This window comes from Saimiri boliviensis, chromosome 6, assembly GCF_048565385.1.
Source record: "Saimiri boliviensis isolate mSaiBol1 chromosome 6, mSaiBol1.pri, whole genome shotgun sequence".
NCBI classification, from domain to species: domain Eukaryota; kingdom Metazoa; phylum Chordata; class Mammalia; order Primates; family Cebidae; genus Saimiri; species Saimiri boliviensis.
Window position 1 is genome coordinate 6,163,943 of NC_133454.1, and position 12,792 is coordinate 6,176,734.

Here is a 12,792-nt window from a genome sequence, read left to right on the forward strand (position 1 = left end):
CCCATTTCCCCTCGAACCCAAAGACACAGCAAAAGTAGCTTTCTCTTTGAAGAGCACACAACTTTTTCAAAATACACAGCTAAAACGGTCCCCGCTTTAGCTGTGTATTCTGAAAAACATGTCTAGCATTCAAAGCACGGACAGTTTTAGTGTGTATTTTCAGAAAGTTGTCTCTACCTGCCATAGCTCATGAAGTCAAAACGAGTGAGCTGTGTCCCCTTGATTTGAGCATTCTTTTAGTAAGAAAGGATTAAGTTCAATTTGAATTTTGGAAAACTGCTTCTCATCTTGTCAATCAGCTGTCAGTTTTGTGTGTTAATTTCTAGGAGAGGTAATAGAGTCAATCCAAAACCAAAGGTGTATTCAAGTCCAGATTGACAAGTCAAACCAAGAAAGCAGGCACTGAGCTGGCAGAGGGATATTTTCCCAGTGGGCTTTAAGGCCCACATAAATCCCTGTGAAGGAATCGGGAATCAGAGACAGAAAGGGACTCGCCTAAGGCTTGTCACATGAAAGTGCCTGGCAGACTGACTGGCAGAGGGCTGGAAATCAAATCCAAATCTTCGGACGTGTAATTTCACAGGGGGCACCGCCTCCCCCAGGCCCAATGTGACACTTCTATGGCTTAACGAGGGCTTGACGGGATGGATGTCAACATGAAAAGACATTCGATTCCATCGGACCTGTGTTTGGCCCATTGTCTCCAAGGAGAATGTGCCTGGTTAAAATTCTCACTTTGCTTCTCACCTGAGAGATGTGACCTCAGTGGTCAATGGGAAATGAGCTGGTTTCAGTCACCAACCTCTCACTCATCGCCAAGAAAATTTCCTTCAACCATACATGGATTGTGTTTTCAGGAGTGCTGGGCTTCATCGACAGTTGTGAGTAACATGCTAAAAGAGGAAAAAAGATTTGCTGCTCAGGAATGGAGACAGAAATACAGACACAGACACACACACACACACACACACACACACACACACACATGACACAAAAATCACCCAAACACAGGCCGCACACACAACTGCTCGTGTTCAGCAAAATACTTAGTGGTATGAGGTGGGCTTTGAACCCGTCCATGCTCCAAAGGAAGACACACCTTTTGCTATTTCACCCGTCTATTCTCGTAGGGAATGTGAATAATTCTTTCAGACATGGCTCATGATGACAGGGACCACTCTCATTTCAACCTCAGAGGCAGACAAGAGGACTGCAAAGGACTCAGGTGTCGTCCCTGCTGACTGAAGAGGACTCCCATTTCCCCTCGAACCCAAAGACACAGCAAAAGTAGCTTTCTCTTTGAAGAGAACACAACTTTTTCAAAATACACAGCCAAAACGGTCCCAGCTTTAAGTGCTTTAGCACTTAAACCGGGGACCGTTTTGGCTGTGTATTCTGAAAAACATGTCTAGCATTCAAAGCACGGACAGTTTTAGCTGTGTATTTTCAAAAAGTTGACTCTACCTGCCATAGCTCATGAAGTCAAAACGAGTGAGCTGTGTCCCCTTGATTTGAGCATTCTTTTAGTAAGAAAGGATTAAGTTCAATTTGAATTTTGGAAAACTGCTTCTCATCTTGTCAATCAGCTGTCAGTTTTGTGTGTTAATTTCTAGCAGAGGTAATAGAGTCAATCCAAAACCAAAGGTGTATTCAAGTCCAGATTGACAAGTCAAACCAAGAAAGCAGGCACTGAGCTGGCAGAGGGATCTTTTCCCAGTGGGCGTTAAGGCCCACATAAATCCCTGTGAAGGAATCGGTAATCAGAGACAGAAAGGGACTCGCCTAAGGCTTGTCACATGAAAGTGCCTGGCAGACTGACTGGCAGAGGGCTGGAAATCAAATCCAAATCTTCGGACGTGTAATTTCACAGGGTGCACCGCCTCCCCCAGGCCCAATGTGACACTTCAATGGCTTAACGAGGGCTTGACGGGATGGATGTCAACATGAAAAGACATTCGATTCCATCGGACCTGTCTTTGGCCCATTGTCTCTAAGGAGAATGTGCCTGGTTCAAATTCTCACTTTGCTTCTCACCTGAGAGATGTGACCTCAGTGGTCAATGGGAAATGAGCTGGTTTCAGTCACCAACCTCTCACTCATCACCAAGAAAATTTCTTTCAACCATACATGGATTGTGTTTTCAGGAGTGCTGGGCTTCATCCACAGTTGTGAGTAACATGCTAAAAGAGGAAAAAAGATTTGCTGCTCAGGAATGGAGACAGAAACACAGACACACACACACAGACACACACACACACACACACACATACACACACACACGACACAAAAATCACCCAAACACAGGCTGCACACAGAACTGCTGGTGTTCAGCAAAATACTTAGTGGTATGAGGTGGGCTTTGAACCCGTCCATGCTCCAAAGGAAGACACACCTTTTGCTATTTCACCCGTCTATTCTCGTAGGGAATGTGAATAATTCTTTCAGACATGGCTCATGATGACAGGGACCACTCTCATTTCACCCTCAGAGGCAGACAAGAGGACTGCAAAGGACTCAGGTGTCGTCCCTGCTGACTGAAGAGGACTCCCATTTCCCCTCGAACCCAAAGACACAGCAAAAGTAGCTTTCTCTTTGAAGAGCACACAACTTTTTCAAAATACACAGCTAAAACGGTCCCGCTTTAAGTGCTAAAGCACTTAAAACTGAAAAACATGTCTAGCATTCAAAGCACGGACAGTTTTAGCTGTGTATTTTCAAAAAGGTGACTCTACCTGCCATAGCTCATGAAGTCAAAACGAGTGAGCTGTGTCCCCTTGATTTGAGCATTCTTTTAGTAAGAAAGGATTAAGTTGAATTTGAATTTTGAAAAACTGCTTCTCATCTTGTCAATCAGCTGTCAGTTTTGTGTGATAATTTCTAGCAGAGGTAATAGAGTCAATCCAAAACCAAAGGTGTATTCAAGTCCAGATTGACAAGTCAAACCAAGAAAGCAGGCACTGAGCTGGCAGAGGGATCTTTTCCCAGTGGGCGTTAAGGCCCACATAAATCCCTGTGAAGGAATCGGTAATCAGAGACAGAAAGGGACTCGCCTAAGGCTTGTCACATGAAAGTGCCTGGCAGACCGACTGGCAGAGGGCTGGAAATCAAGTCCAAATCTTCGGACGTGTATTTTCACAGGGTGCACCGCCACCCCCAGGCCCAATGTGACACTTCAATGGCTTAACGAGGGCTTGACGGGATGGATGTCAACATGAAAAGACATTCGATTCCATCGGACCTGTCTTTGGCCCATTGTCTCTAAGGAGAATGTGCCTGGTTCAAATTCTCACTTTGCTTCTCACCTGAGAGATGTGACCTCAGTGGTCAATGGGAAATGAGCTGGTTTCAGTCACCAACCTCTCACTCATCACCAAGAAAATTTCCTTCAACCATACATGGACTGTGTTTTCAGGAGTGCTGGGCTTCATCCACAGTTGTGAGTAACATGCTAAAAGAGGAAAAAGGATTTACTGCTCAGGAATGGAGACAGAAATACAGACACACACACACAGACACACACACACACACACAAGCACACACACGATACAAAAATCACCCAAACACAGGCCACACACACAACTGCTCGTGTTCAGCAAAATACTTAGTGGTATGAGGTGGGCTTTGAACCCGTCCATGCTCCAAAGGAAGACACACCTTTTGCTATTTCACCTGTCTATTCTCGTAGGGAATGTGAATAATTCTTTCAGACATGGCTCATGATGAAAGGGACCACTCTCATTTCACCCTCAGAGGCAGACAAGAGGACTGCAAAGGACTCAGGTGTGGTCCCTGCTGACTGAAGAGGACTCCCATTTCCCCTCGAACCCAGAGACACAGCAAAAGTAGCTTTCTCTTTGAAGAGCACACAACTTTTTCAAAATACACAGCTAAAACGGTCCCCGCTTTAAGTGCTAAAGCACTTAAAGCGGTGACCGTTTTAGCTGTGTATTCTGAAAAACATGTCTAGCATTCAAAGCACGGACAGTTTTAGCTGTGTATTTTCAAAAAGTTGTCTCTACCTGCCAGAGCTCATGAAGTCAAAACGAGTGAGCTGTGTCCCCTTGATTTGAGCATTCTTTTAGTAAGAAAGGATTAAGTTCAATTTGAATTTTGGAAAACTGCTTCTCATCTTGTCAATCAGCTGTCAGTTTTGTGTGTTAATTTCTAGCAGAGGTAATAGAGTCAATCCAAAACCAAAGGTGTATTCAAGTCCAGATTGACAAGTCAAACCAAGAAAGCAGGCACTGAGCTGGCAGAGGGATCTTTTCCCAGTGGGCGTTAAGGCCCACATAAATCCCTGTGAAGGAATCGGGAATCAGAGACAGAAAGGGACTCGCCTAAGGCTTGTCACATGACAGTGCCTGGCAGACAGACTGGCAGAGGGCTGGAAATCAAATCCAAATCTTCGGACGTGTAATTTCACAGGGTGCACCGCCTCCCCCAGGCCCAATGTGACACTTCAATGGCTTAACGAGGGCTTGACGGGATGGATGTCAACATGAAAAGACATTCGATTCCATCGGACCTGTCTTTGGCCCATTGTCTCTAAGGAGAATGTGCCTGGTTCAAATTCTCACTTTGCTTCTCACCTGAGAGATGTGACCTCAGTGGTCAATGGGAAATGAGCTGGTTTCAGTCACCAACCTCTCACTCATCACCAAGAAAATTTCCTTCAACCATACATGGACTGTGTTTTCAGGAGTGCTGGGCTTCATCCAACAGTTGTGAGTAACATGCTAAAAGAGCAAAAAAGATTTGCTGCTCAGGAATGGAGACAGAAATACAGACAAACACACACAGACACACACACACACACACACACACACACACACACACACACACGACACAAAAATCACCCAAACTCAGGCCGCACACACAACTGCTCGTGTTCAGCAAAATACTTAGTGGTATGAGGTGGGCTTTGAACCCGTCCATGCTCCAAAGAAAGACACAACTTTTGCTATTTCACCCGTCTATTCTCGTGGGGAATGTGAATATTTCTTTCAGACATGGCTCATGATGACAGGGACCACTCTCATTTCACCCTCAGAGGCAGACAAGAGGACTGCAAAGGACTCAGGTGTAGTCCCTGCTGACTGAAGAGGACTCCCATTTCCCCTCGAACCCAAAGACACAGCAAAAGTAGCTTTCTCTTTGAAGAGCACACAACTTTTTCAAAATACACAGCCAAAACGGTCCCCGCTTTAATTGCTTTAGCACTTAAAGCGGGGACTGTTTTACCTGTGTATTCTGAAAAACATGTCTAGCATTCAAAGCACGGACAGTTTTAGCTGTGTATTTTCAAAAAGTTGTCTCTACCTGCCATAGCTCATGAAGTCAAAACGAGTGAGCTGTGTCCCCTTGATTTGAGCATTCTTTTAGTAAGAAAGGATTAAGTTCAATTTGAATTTTGGAAAACTGCTTCTCATCTTGTCAATCAGCTGTCAGTTTTGTGTGTTAATTTCTAGGAGAGGTAATAGAGTCAATCCAAAACCAAAGGTGTATTTAAGTCCAGATTGACAAGTTAAACCAAGAAAGCAGGCACTGAGCTGGCAGAGGGATCTTTTCCCAGTGGGCGTTAAGGCCCACATAAATCCCTGTGAAGGAATCGGGAATCAGAGACAGAAAGGGACTCGCCTAAGGCTTGTTACATGAAAGTGCCTGGCAGAATGACTGGCAGAGGGCTGGAAATCAAATCCAAATCTTCGGACGTGTAATTTCACAGGGTGCACCGCCTCCCCCAGGCCCAATGTGACACTTCAATGGCTTAACGAGGGCTTGACGGGATGGATGTCAACATGAAAAGACATTCGATTCCATCGGACCTTTCTATGGCCCATTGTCTCTAAGGAGAATGTGCCTGGTTCAAATTCTCACTTTGCTTCTCACCTGAGAGATGTGACCTCAGTGGTCAATGGGAAATGAGCTGGTTTCAGTCACCAACCTCTCACTCCTCACCAAGAAAATTTCCTTTAACCATACATGGATTGTGTTTTCAGGAGTGCTGGGCTTCATCCACAGTTGTGAGTAACATGCTAAAAGAGGAAAAAAGATTTGCTGCTCAGGAATGGAGACAGAAATACAGACACACACACACACAGACACACACACACACACACACACACACACACACACACACAAACACACATGACACAAAAATCACCCAAACACAGGCCGCACACACAACTGCTCGTGTTCAGCAAAATACTTAGTGGTATGAGGTGGGCTTTGAACCCGTCCATTCTCCAAAGGAAGACACACCTTTTGCTATTTCACCCGTCTATTCTCGTAGGGAATGTGAATAATTCTTTCAGACATGGCTCATGATGACAGGGACCACTCTCATTTCACCCTCAGAGGCAGACAAGAGGACTGCAAAGGACTCAGGTGTCGTTCCTGCTGACTCAAGAGGACTCCCATTTCCCCTCGAACCCAAAGACACAGCAAAAGTAGCTTTCTCTTTGAAGAGCACACAACTTTTTCAAAATACACCGCTAAAACGGTCCCCGCTTTAAGTGCTTTATCAGTTAAAGCGGGGACCGTTTTAGCTGTGTATTCTGAAAAACAAGTCTAGCATTCAAAGCACGGGCAGTTTTAGCTGTGTATTTTCAAAAAGTTGTCTCTACCTGCCATAGCTCATGAAGTCAAAACGAGTGAGCTGTGTCCCCTTGATTTGAGCATTCTTTTAGTAAGAAAGGATTAAGTTCAATTTGAATTTTGGAAAACTGCTTCTCATCTTGTCAATCAGCTGTCAGTTTTGTGTGTTAATTTCTATGAGAGGTAATAGAGTCAATCCAAAACCAAAGGTGTATTCAAGTCCAGATTGACAAGTCAAACCAAGAAAGCAGGCACTGAGCTGGCAGAGGGATCTTTTCCCAGTGGGCGTTAAGGCCCACATAAATCCCTATGAAGGAATCGGGAATCAGAGACAGAAAGGGACTCGCCTAAGGCTTGTCACATGAAAGTGCCTGGCCCACAGACTGGCAGAGTACTGGAAATCAAATCCAAATCTTCGGACGGGTAATTTCACAGGGGGCACCGCCTTCCCCAGGCCCAATGTGACACTTCAATGGCTTAACGAGGGCTTGACGGGATGGATGTCAACATGAAAAGACATTCGATTCCATCGGACCTGTCTTTGGCCCATTGTCTCTAAGGAGAATGTGCCTGGTTCAAATTCTCACTTTGCTTCTCACCTGAGAGATGTGACCTCAGTGGTCAATGGGAAATGAGCTGGTTTCAGTCACCAACCTCTCACTCATCACCAAGAAAATTTCCTTCAACCATACATGGATTGTGTTTTCAGGAGTGCGGGGCTTCATCCACAGTTGTGAGTAACATGCTAAAAGAGGAAAAAAGATTTGCTGTTCAGGAATGGAGACAGAAATACAGACACACACACACAGACACACAGACACAAACACACACACACACACACACACACACAAACATGACACAAAAATCACCCAAACACAGGCCGCACACACAACTGCTCGTATTCAGCAAAATACTTAGTGGTATGAGGTGGGCTTTGAACCCGTCCATGCATCAAAGGAAGACACACTTTTGCTATTTCACCCATCTATTCTCGTAGGGAATGTGAATAATTCTTTCAGACATGGCTCATGATGACAGGGACCACTCTCATTTCACCCTCAGAGGCAGACAAGAGGACTGCAAAGGACTCAGGTGTCGTCCCTGCTGACTGAAGAGGACTCCCATTTCCCCTCGAACCCAAAGACACAGCAAAAGTAGCTTTCTCTTTGAAGAGCACACAACTTTTTCAAAATACACAGCTAAAACGGTCCCCGCTTTAAGTGCTAAGCACTTAAAGCGGGGACCGTTTTAGCTGTGAATTCTGAAAAACATGTCTAGCATTCAAAGCACGGACAGTTTTAGCTGTGTATTTTCAAAAAGTTGTCTCTACCTGCCATAGCTCATGAAGTCAAAACGAGTGAGCTGTGTCCCCTTGATTTGAGCATTCTTTTAGTAAGAAAGGATTAAGTTCAATTTGAATTTTGGAAAACTGCTTCTCATCTTGTCAATCAGCTGTCAGTTTTGTGTGTTAATTTCTAGGAGAGGTAATAGAGTCAATCCAAAACCAAAGGTGTATTCAAGTCCAGAGTGACAAGTCAAACCAAGAAAGCAGGCACTGAGCTGACAGAGGGATCTTTTCCCAGTGGGCGTTAAGGCCCACATAAATCCCTGTGAAGGAATCGGGAATCAGAGACAGAAAGGGACTCGCCTAAGGCTTGTCACATGAAAGTGGCTGGCAGACTGACTGGCAGAGGGCTGGAAATCAAATCCAAATCCTCGGACGTGTAATTTCACAGGGTGCACCGCCTCCCCCAGGCCCAATGTGACACTTCAATGGCTTAACGAGGGCTTGACGGGATGGATGTCAACATGAAAAGACATTCGATTCCATCGGACCTGTCTTTGGCCCATTGTCTCTAAGGAGAATGTGCCTGGTTCAAATTCTCACTTTGCTTCTCACCTGAGAGATGTGACCTCAGTGGTCAATGGGAAATGAGCTGGTTTCATTCACCAACCTCTCACTCATCACCAAGAAAATTTCCTCCAACCATACATGGATTGTGTTTTCAGGAGTGCTGGGCTTCATCCACAGTTGTGAGTAACAGGCTAAAAGAGGAAAAAAGATTTGCTGCTCAGGAATGGAGACAGAAATACAGACACACACACACAGACACACACACACACAAACACACACACACACACACGCACATGACACAAAAATCACCCAAACACAGGCCGCACACACAACTGCTCGTGTTCAGCAAAATATTTAGTGGTATGAGGTGGGCTTTGAACCAGTCCATGCTCCAAAGGAAGACACACCTTTTGCTATTTCACCCGTCTATTCTCGTAGGGAATGTGAATAATTCTTTCAGACATGGCTCATGATGACAGGGACCACTCTCATTTCACCCTCAGAGGCAGATAGGAGGACTGCAAAGGACTCAGGTGTCGTCCCTGCTGACTGAAGAGGACTCCCATTTCCCCTCGAACCCAAAGACACAGAAAAAGTAGCTTTCTCCTTGAAGAGCACACAACTTTTTCAAAATACACAGCTAATAAAGCACTTAAAGCGGGGACCGTTTTAGCTTTGTATTCTGAAAAACATGTCTAGCATTCAAAGCACGGACAGTTTTAGCTGTGTATTTTCAAAAAGTTGTCTCTACCTGCCATAGCTCATGAAGTCAAAACGAGTGAGCTGTGTCCCCTTGATTTGAGCATTCTTTTAGTAAGAAAGGATTAAGTTCAATTTGAATTTTGGAAAACTGCTTCTCATCTTGTCAATCAGCTGTCAGTTTTGTGTGTTATTTTCTAGGAGAGGTAATAGAGTCAATCCAAAACCAAAGGTGTATTCAAGTCCAGAGTGACAAGTCAAACCAAGAAAGCAGGCACTGAGCTGGCAGAGGGATCTTTTCCCAGTGGGCGTTAAGGCCCACATAAATCCCTGTGAAGGAATCGGGAATCAGAGACAGAAAGGGACTCGCTTAAGGCTTGTCACATGAAAGTGCCTGGCAGACTGACCGGCAGAGGGCTGGAAATCAAATCCAAATCTTCGGACGTGTAATTTCACAGGGTGCACTGCCTCCCCCAGGCCCAATGTGACACTTCAATGGCTTAACAAGGGCTTGACGGGATGGATGTCAACATGAAAAGACATTCGATTCCATCGGACCTGTCTTTGGCCCATTGTCTCTAAGGAGAATGTGCCTGGTTCAAATTCTCACTTTGCTTCTCACCTGAGAGATGTGACCTCAGTGGTCAATGGGAAATGAGCTGGTTTCAGTCACCAACCTCTCACTCATCACCAAGAAAATTTCCTTCAACCATACATGGATTGTGTTTTCAGGAGTGCTGGGCTTCATCCACAGTTGTGAGTAACATGCTAAAAGAGGAAAAAAGATTTGCTGCTCAGGAATGGAGACAGAAATACAGACACAGACACACAGACACACACACACACACACACACACACACACACACACACACGACACAAAAACCACCCAAACACAGGCCGCACACACAACTGCTCATGTTCAGCAAAATACTTAGTGGTATGAGGTGGGCTTTGAACCCGTCCATGCTCCAAAGGAAGACACACCTTTTGCTATTTCACCCGTCAATTCTCGTAGGGAATGTGAATAATTCTTTCAGACATGGCTCATGATGACAGGGACCACTCTCATTTCACCCTCAGAGGCAGACAAGAGGACTGCAAAGGACTCAGGTGTCGTCCCTGCTGACTGAAGAGGACTCCCATTTCCCCTCGAACCCAAAGACACAGCAAAAGTAGCTTTCTCTTTGAAGAGCACACAACTTTTTCAAAATACACAGCTAAAACGGTCCCCGCTTTAAGTGATTTAGCACTTAAAGCGGTGACCGTTTTTGCTGTGTATTCTGAAAAACATGTCTAGCATTCAAAGCACGGACAGTTTTAGCTGTGTATTTTCAAAAAGTTGTCTCTACCTGCCATAGCTCATGAAGTCAAAACGAGTGAGCTGTGTCCGCTTGATTTGAGCATTCTTTTAGGAAGAAAGGATTAAGTTCAATTTGAATTTTGGAAAACTGCTTCTCATCTTGTCAATCAGCTGTCAGTTTTGTGTGTTAATATCTAGGAGGGGTAATAGAGTCAATCCAAAACCAAAGGTGTATTCAAGTCCAGATTGACAAGTCAAACCAAGAAAGCAGGCACTGAGCTGGCAGAGGGATCTTTTCCCAGTGGGCGTTAAGGCCCACATAAATCCCTGTGAAGGAATCGGGAATCAGAGACAGAAAGGGACTCGCCTAAGGCTTGTCACATGAAAGTGCCTGGCAGATTGACTGGCAGAGGGCTGGAAATCAAATCCAAATCTTCGGACGTGTAATTTCACAGGGTGCACCGCCTCCCCCAGGCCCAATGTGACACTTCAATGACTTAACGATGGCTTGACGGGATGGATGTCAACATGAAAAGACATTCGATTCCATCGGACCTGTCTTTGGCCCATTGTCTCTAAGGAGAATGTGCCTGGTTCAAATTCTCACTTTGCTTCTCACCTGAGAGATGTGACCTCAGTGGTCAATGTGAAATGAGCTGGTTTCAGTCACCAACCTCTCACTCATCACCAAGAAAATTTCCTTCAACCATACATGGATTGTGTTTTCAGGAGTGCTGGGCTTCATCCACAGTTGTGAGTAACATGCTAAAAGAGGAAAAAAGATTTGCTTCTCAGGAAGGGAGACAGAAATACAGACACACACACACACACACACACACACACACACACACATACAAACACACACGACACAAAAACCACCCAAACACAGGCCGCACACACAACTACTCATGTTCAGCAAAATACTTAGTGTTATGAGGTGGGCTTTGAACCCGTCCATGCTCCAAAGGAAGAAACACCTTTTGCTATTTCACCCGTCTATTCTCGTAGGGAATGTGAATAATTCTTTCAGACATGGCTCATGATGACAGGGACCACTCTCATTTCACCCTCAGAGGCAGACAAGAGGACTGCAAAGGACTCAGGTGTCGTCCCTGCTGACTGAAGAGGACTCCCATTTCCCCTCGAACCCAAAGACACAGAAAAAGTAGCTTTCTCTTTGAAGAGCACACAACTTTTTCAAAATACACAGCTAAAACGGTCCCCGCTTTAAGTGATTTAGCACTTAAAGCGGGGACCGTTTTAGCTGTGTATTCTGAAAAACATGTCTAGCATTCAAAGCATGGACAGTTTTAGCTGTGTATTTTCAGAAAGTTGTCTCTACCTGCCAAAGCTCATGAAGTCTAAACGAGTGAGCTGTGTCCCCTTGATTTGAGCATTCTTTTAGTAAGAAAGGATTAAGTTCAATTTGAATTTTGGAAAACTGCTTCTCATCTTGTCAATCAGCTGTCAGTTTTGTGTGTTAATTTCTAGGAGAGGTAATAGAGTCAATCCAAAACCAAAGGTGTATTCAAGTCCAGATTGACAAGTCAAACCAAGAAAGCAGGCACTGAGCTGGCAGAGGGATCTTTTCCCAGTGGGCGTTAAGGCCCACATAAATCCCTGTGAAGGAATCGGGAATCAGAGACAGAAAGGGACTCGCCTAAGGCTTGTCACATGAAAGTGTCTGGCAGATTGACTGGCAGAGGGCTGGAAATCAAATCCAAATCATCGGACGTGTAATTTCACAGGGTGCACCGCCTCCCCCAGGCCCAATGTGACACTTCAATGGCTTAACGAGGGCTTGACGGGATGGATGTCAACATGAAAAGACATTCGATTCCATCGGACTTGTCTTTGGCCCATTGTCTCTAAGGAGAATGTGCCTGGTTCAAATTCTAACTTTGCTTCTCACCTGAGAGATGTGACCTCAGTGGTCAATGGGAAATGAGCTGGTTTCAGTCACCAACCTCTCACTCATCACCAAGAAAATTACCTTCAACCATACATGGATTGTGTTTTCAGGAGTGCTGGGCTTCATCCACAGTTGTGAGTAACATGCTAAAAGAGGAAAAACGATTTGCTGCTCAGGAATGGAGACAGAAATACAGACACACAGACACAGACACACACAGACACACAAACACACACACACACACACGACACAAAAATCACCCAAACACAGGAAGCAGACACAACTGCTCGTGTTCAGCAAAATACTTAGTGGTATGAGGTGGGCTTTGAACCCGTCCATGCTCCAAAGGAAGACACACCTTTTGCTATTTCACCCGTCTATTCTCGTAGGGAATGTGAATAATTCTTTCAGACATGGCTCATGATGACA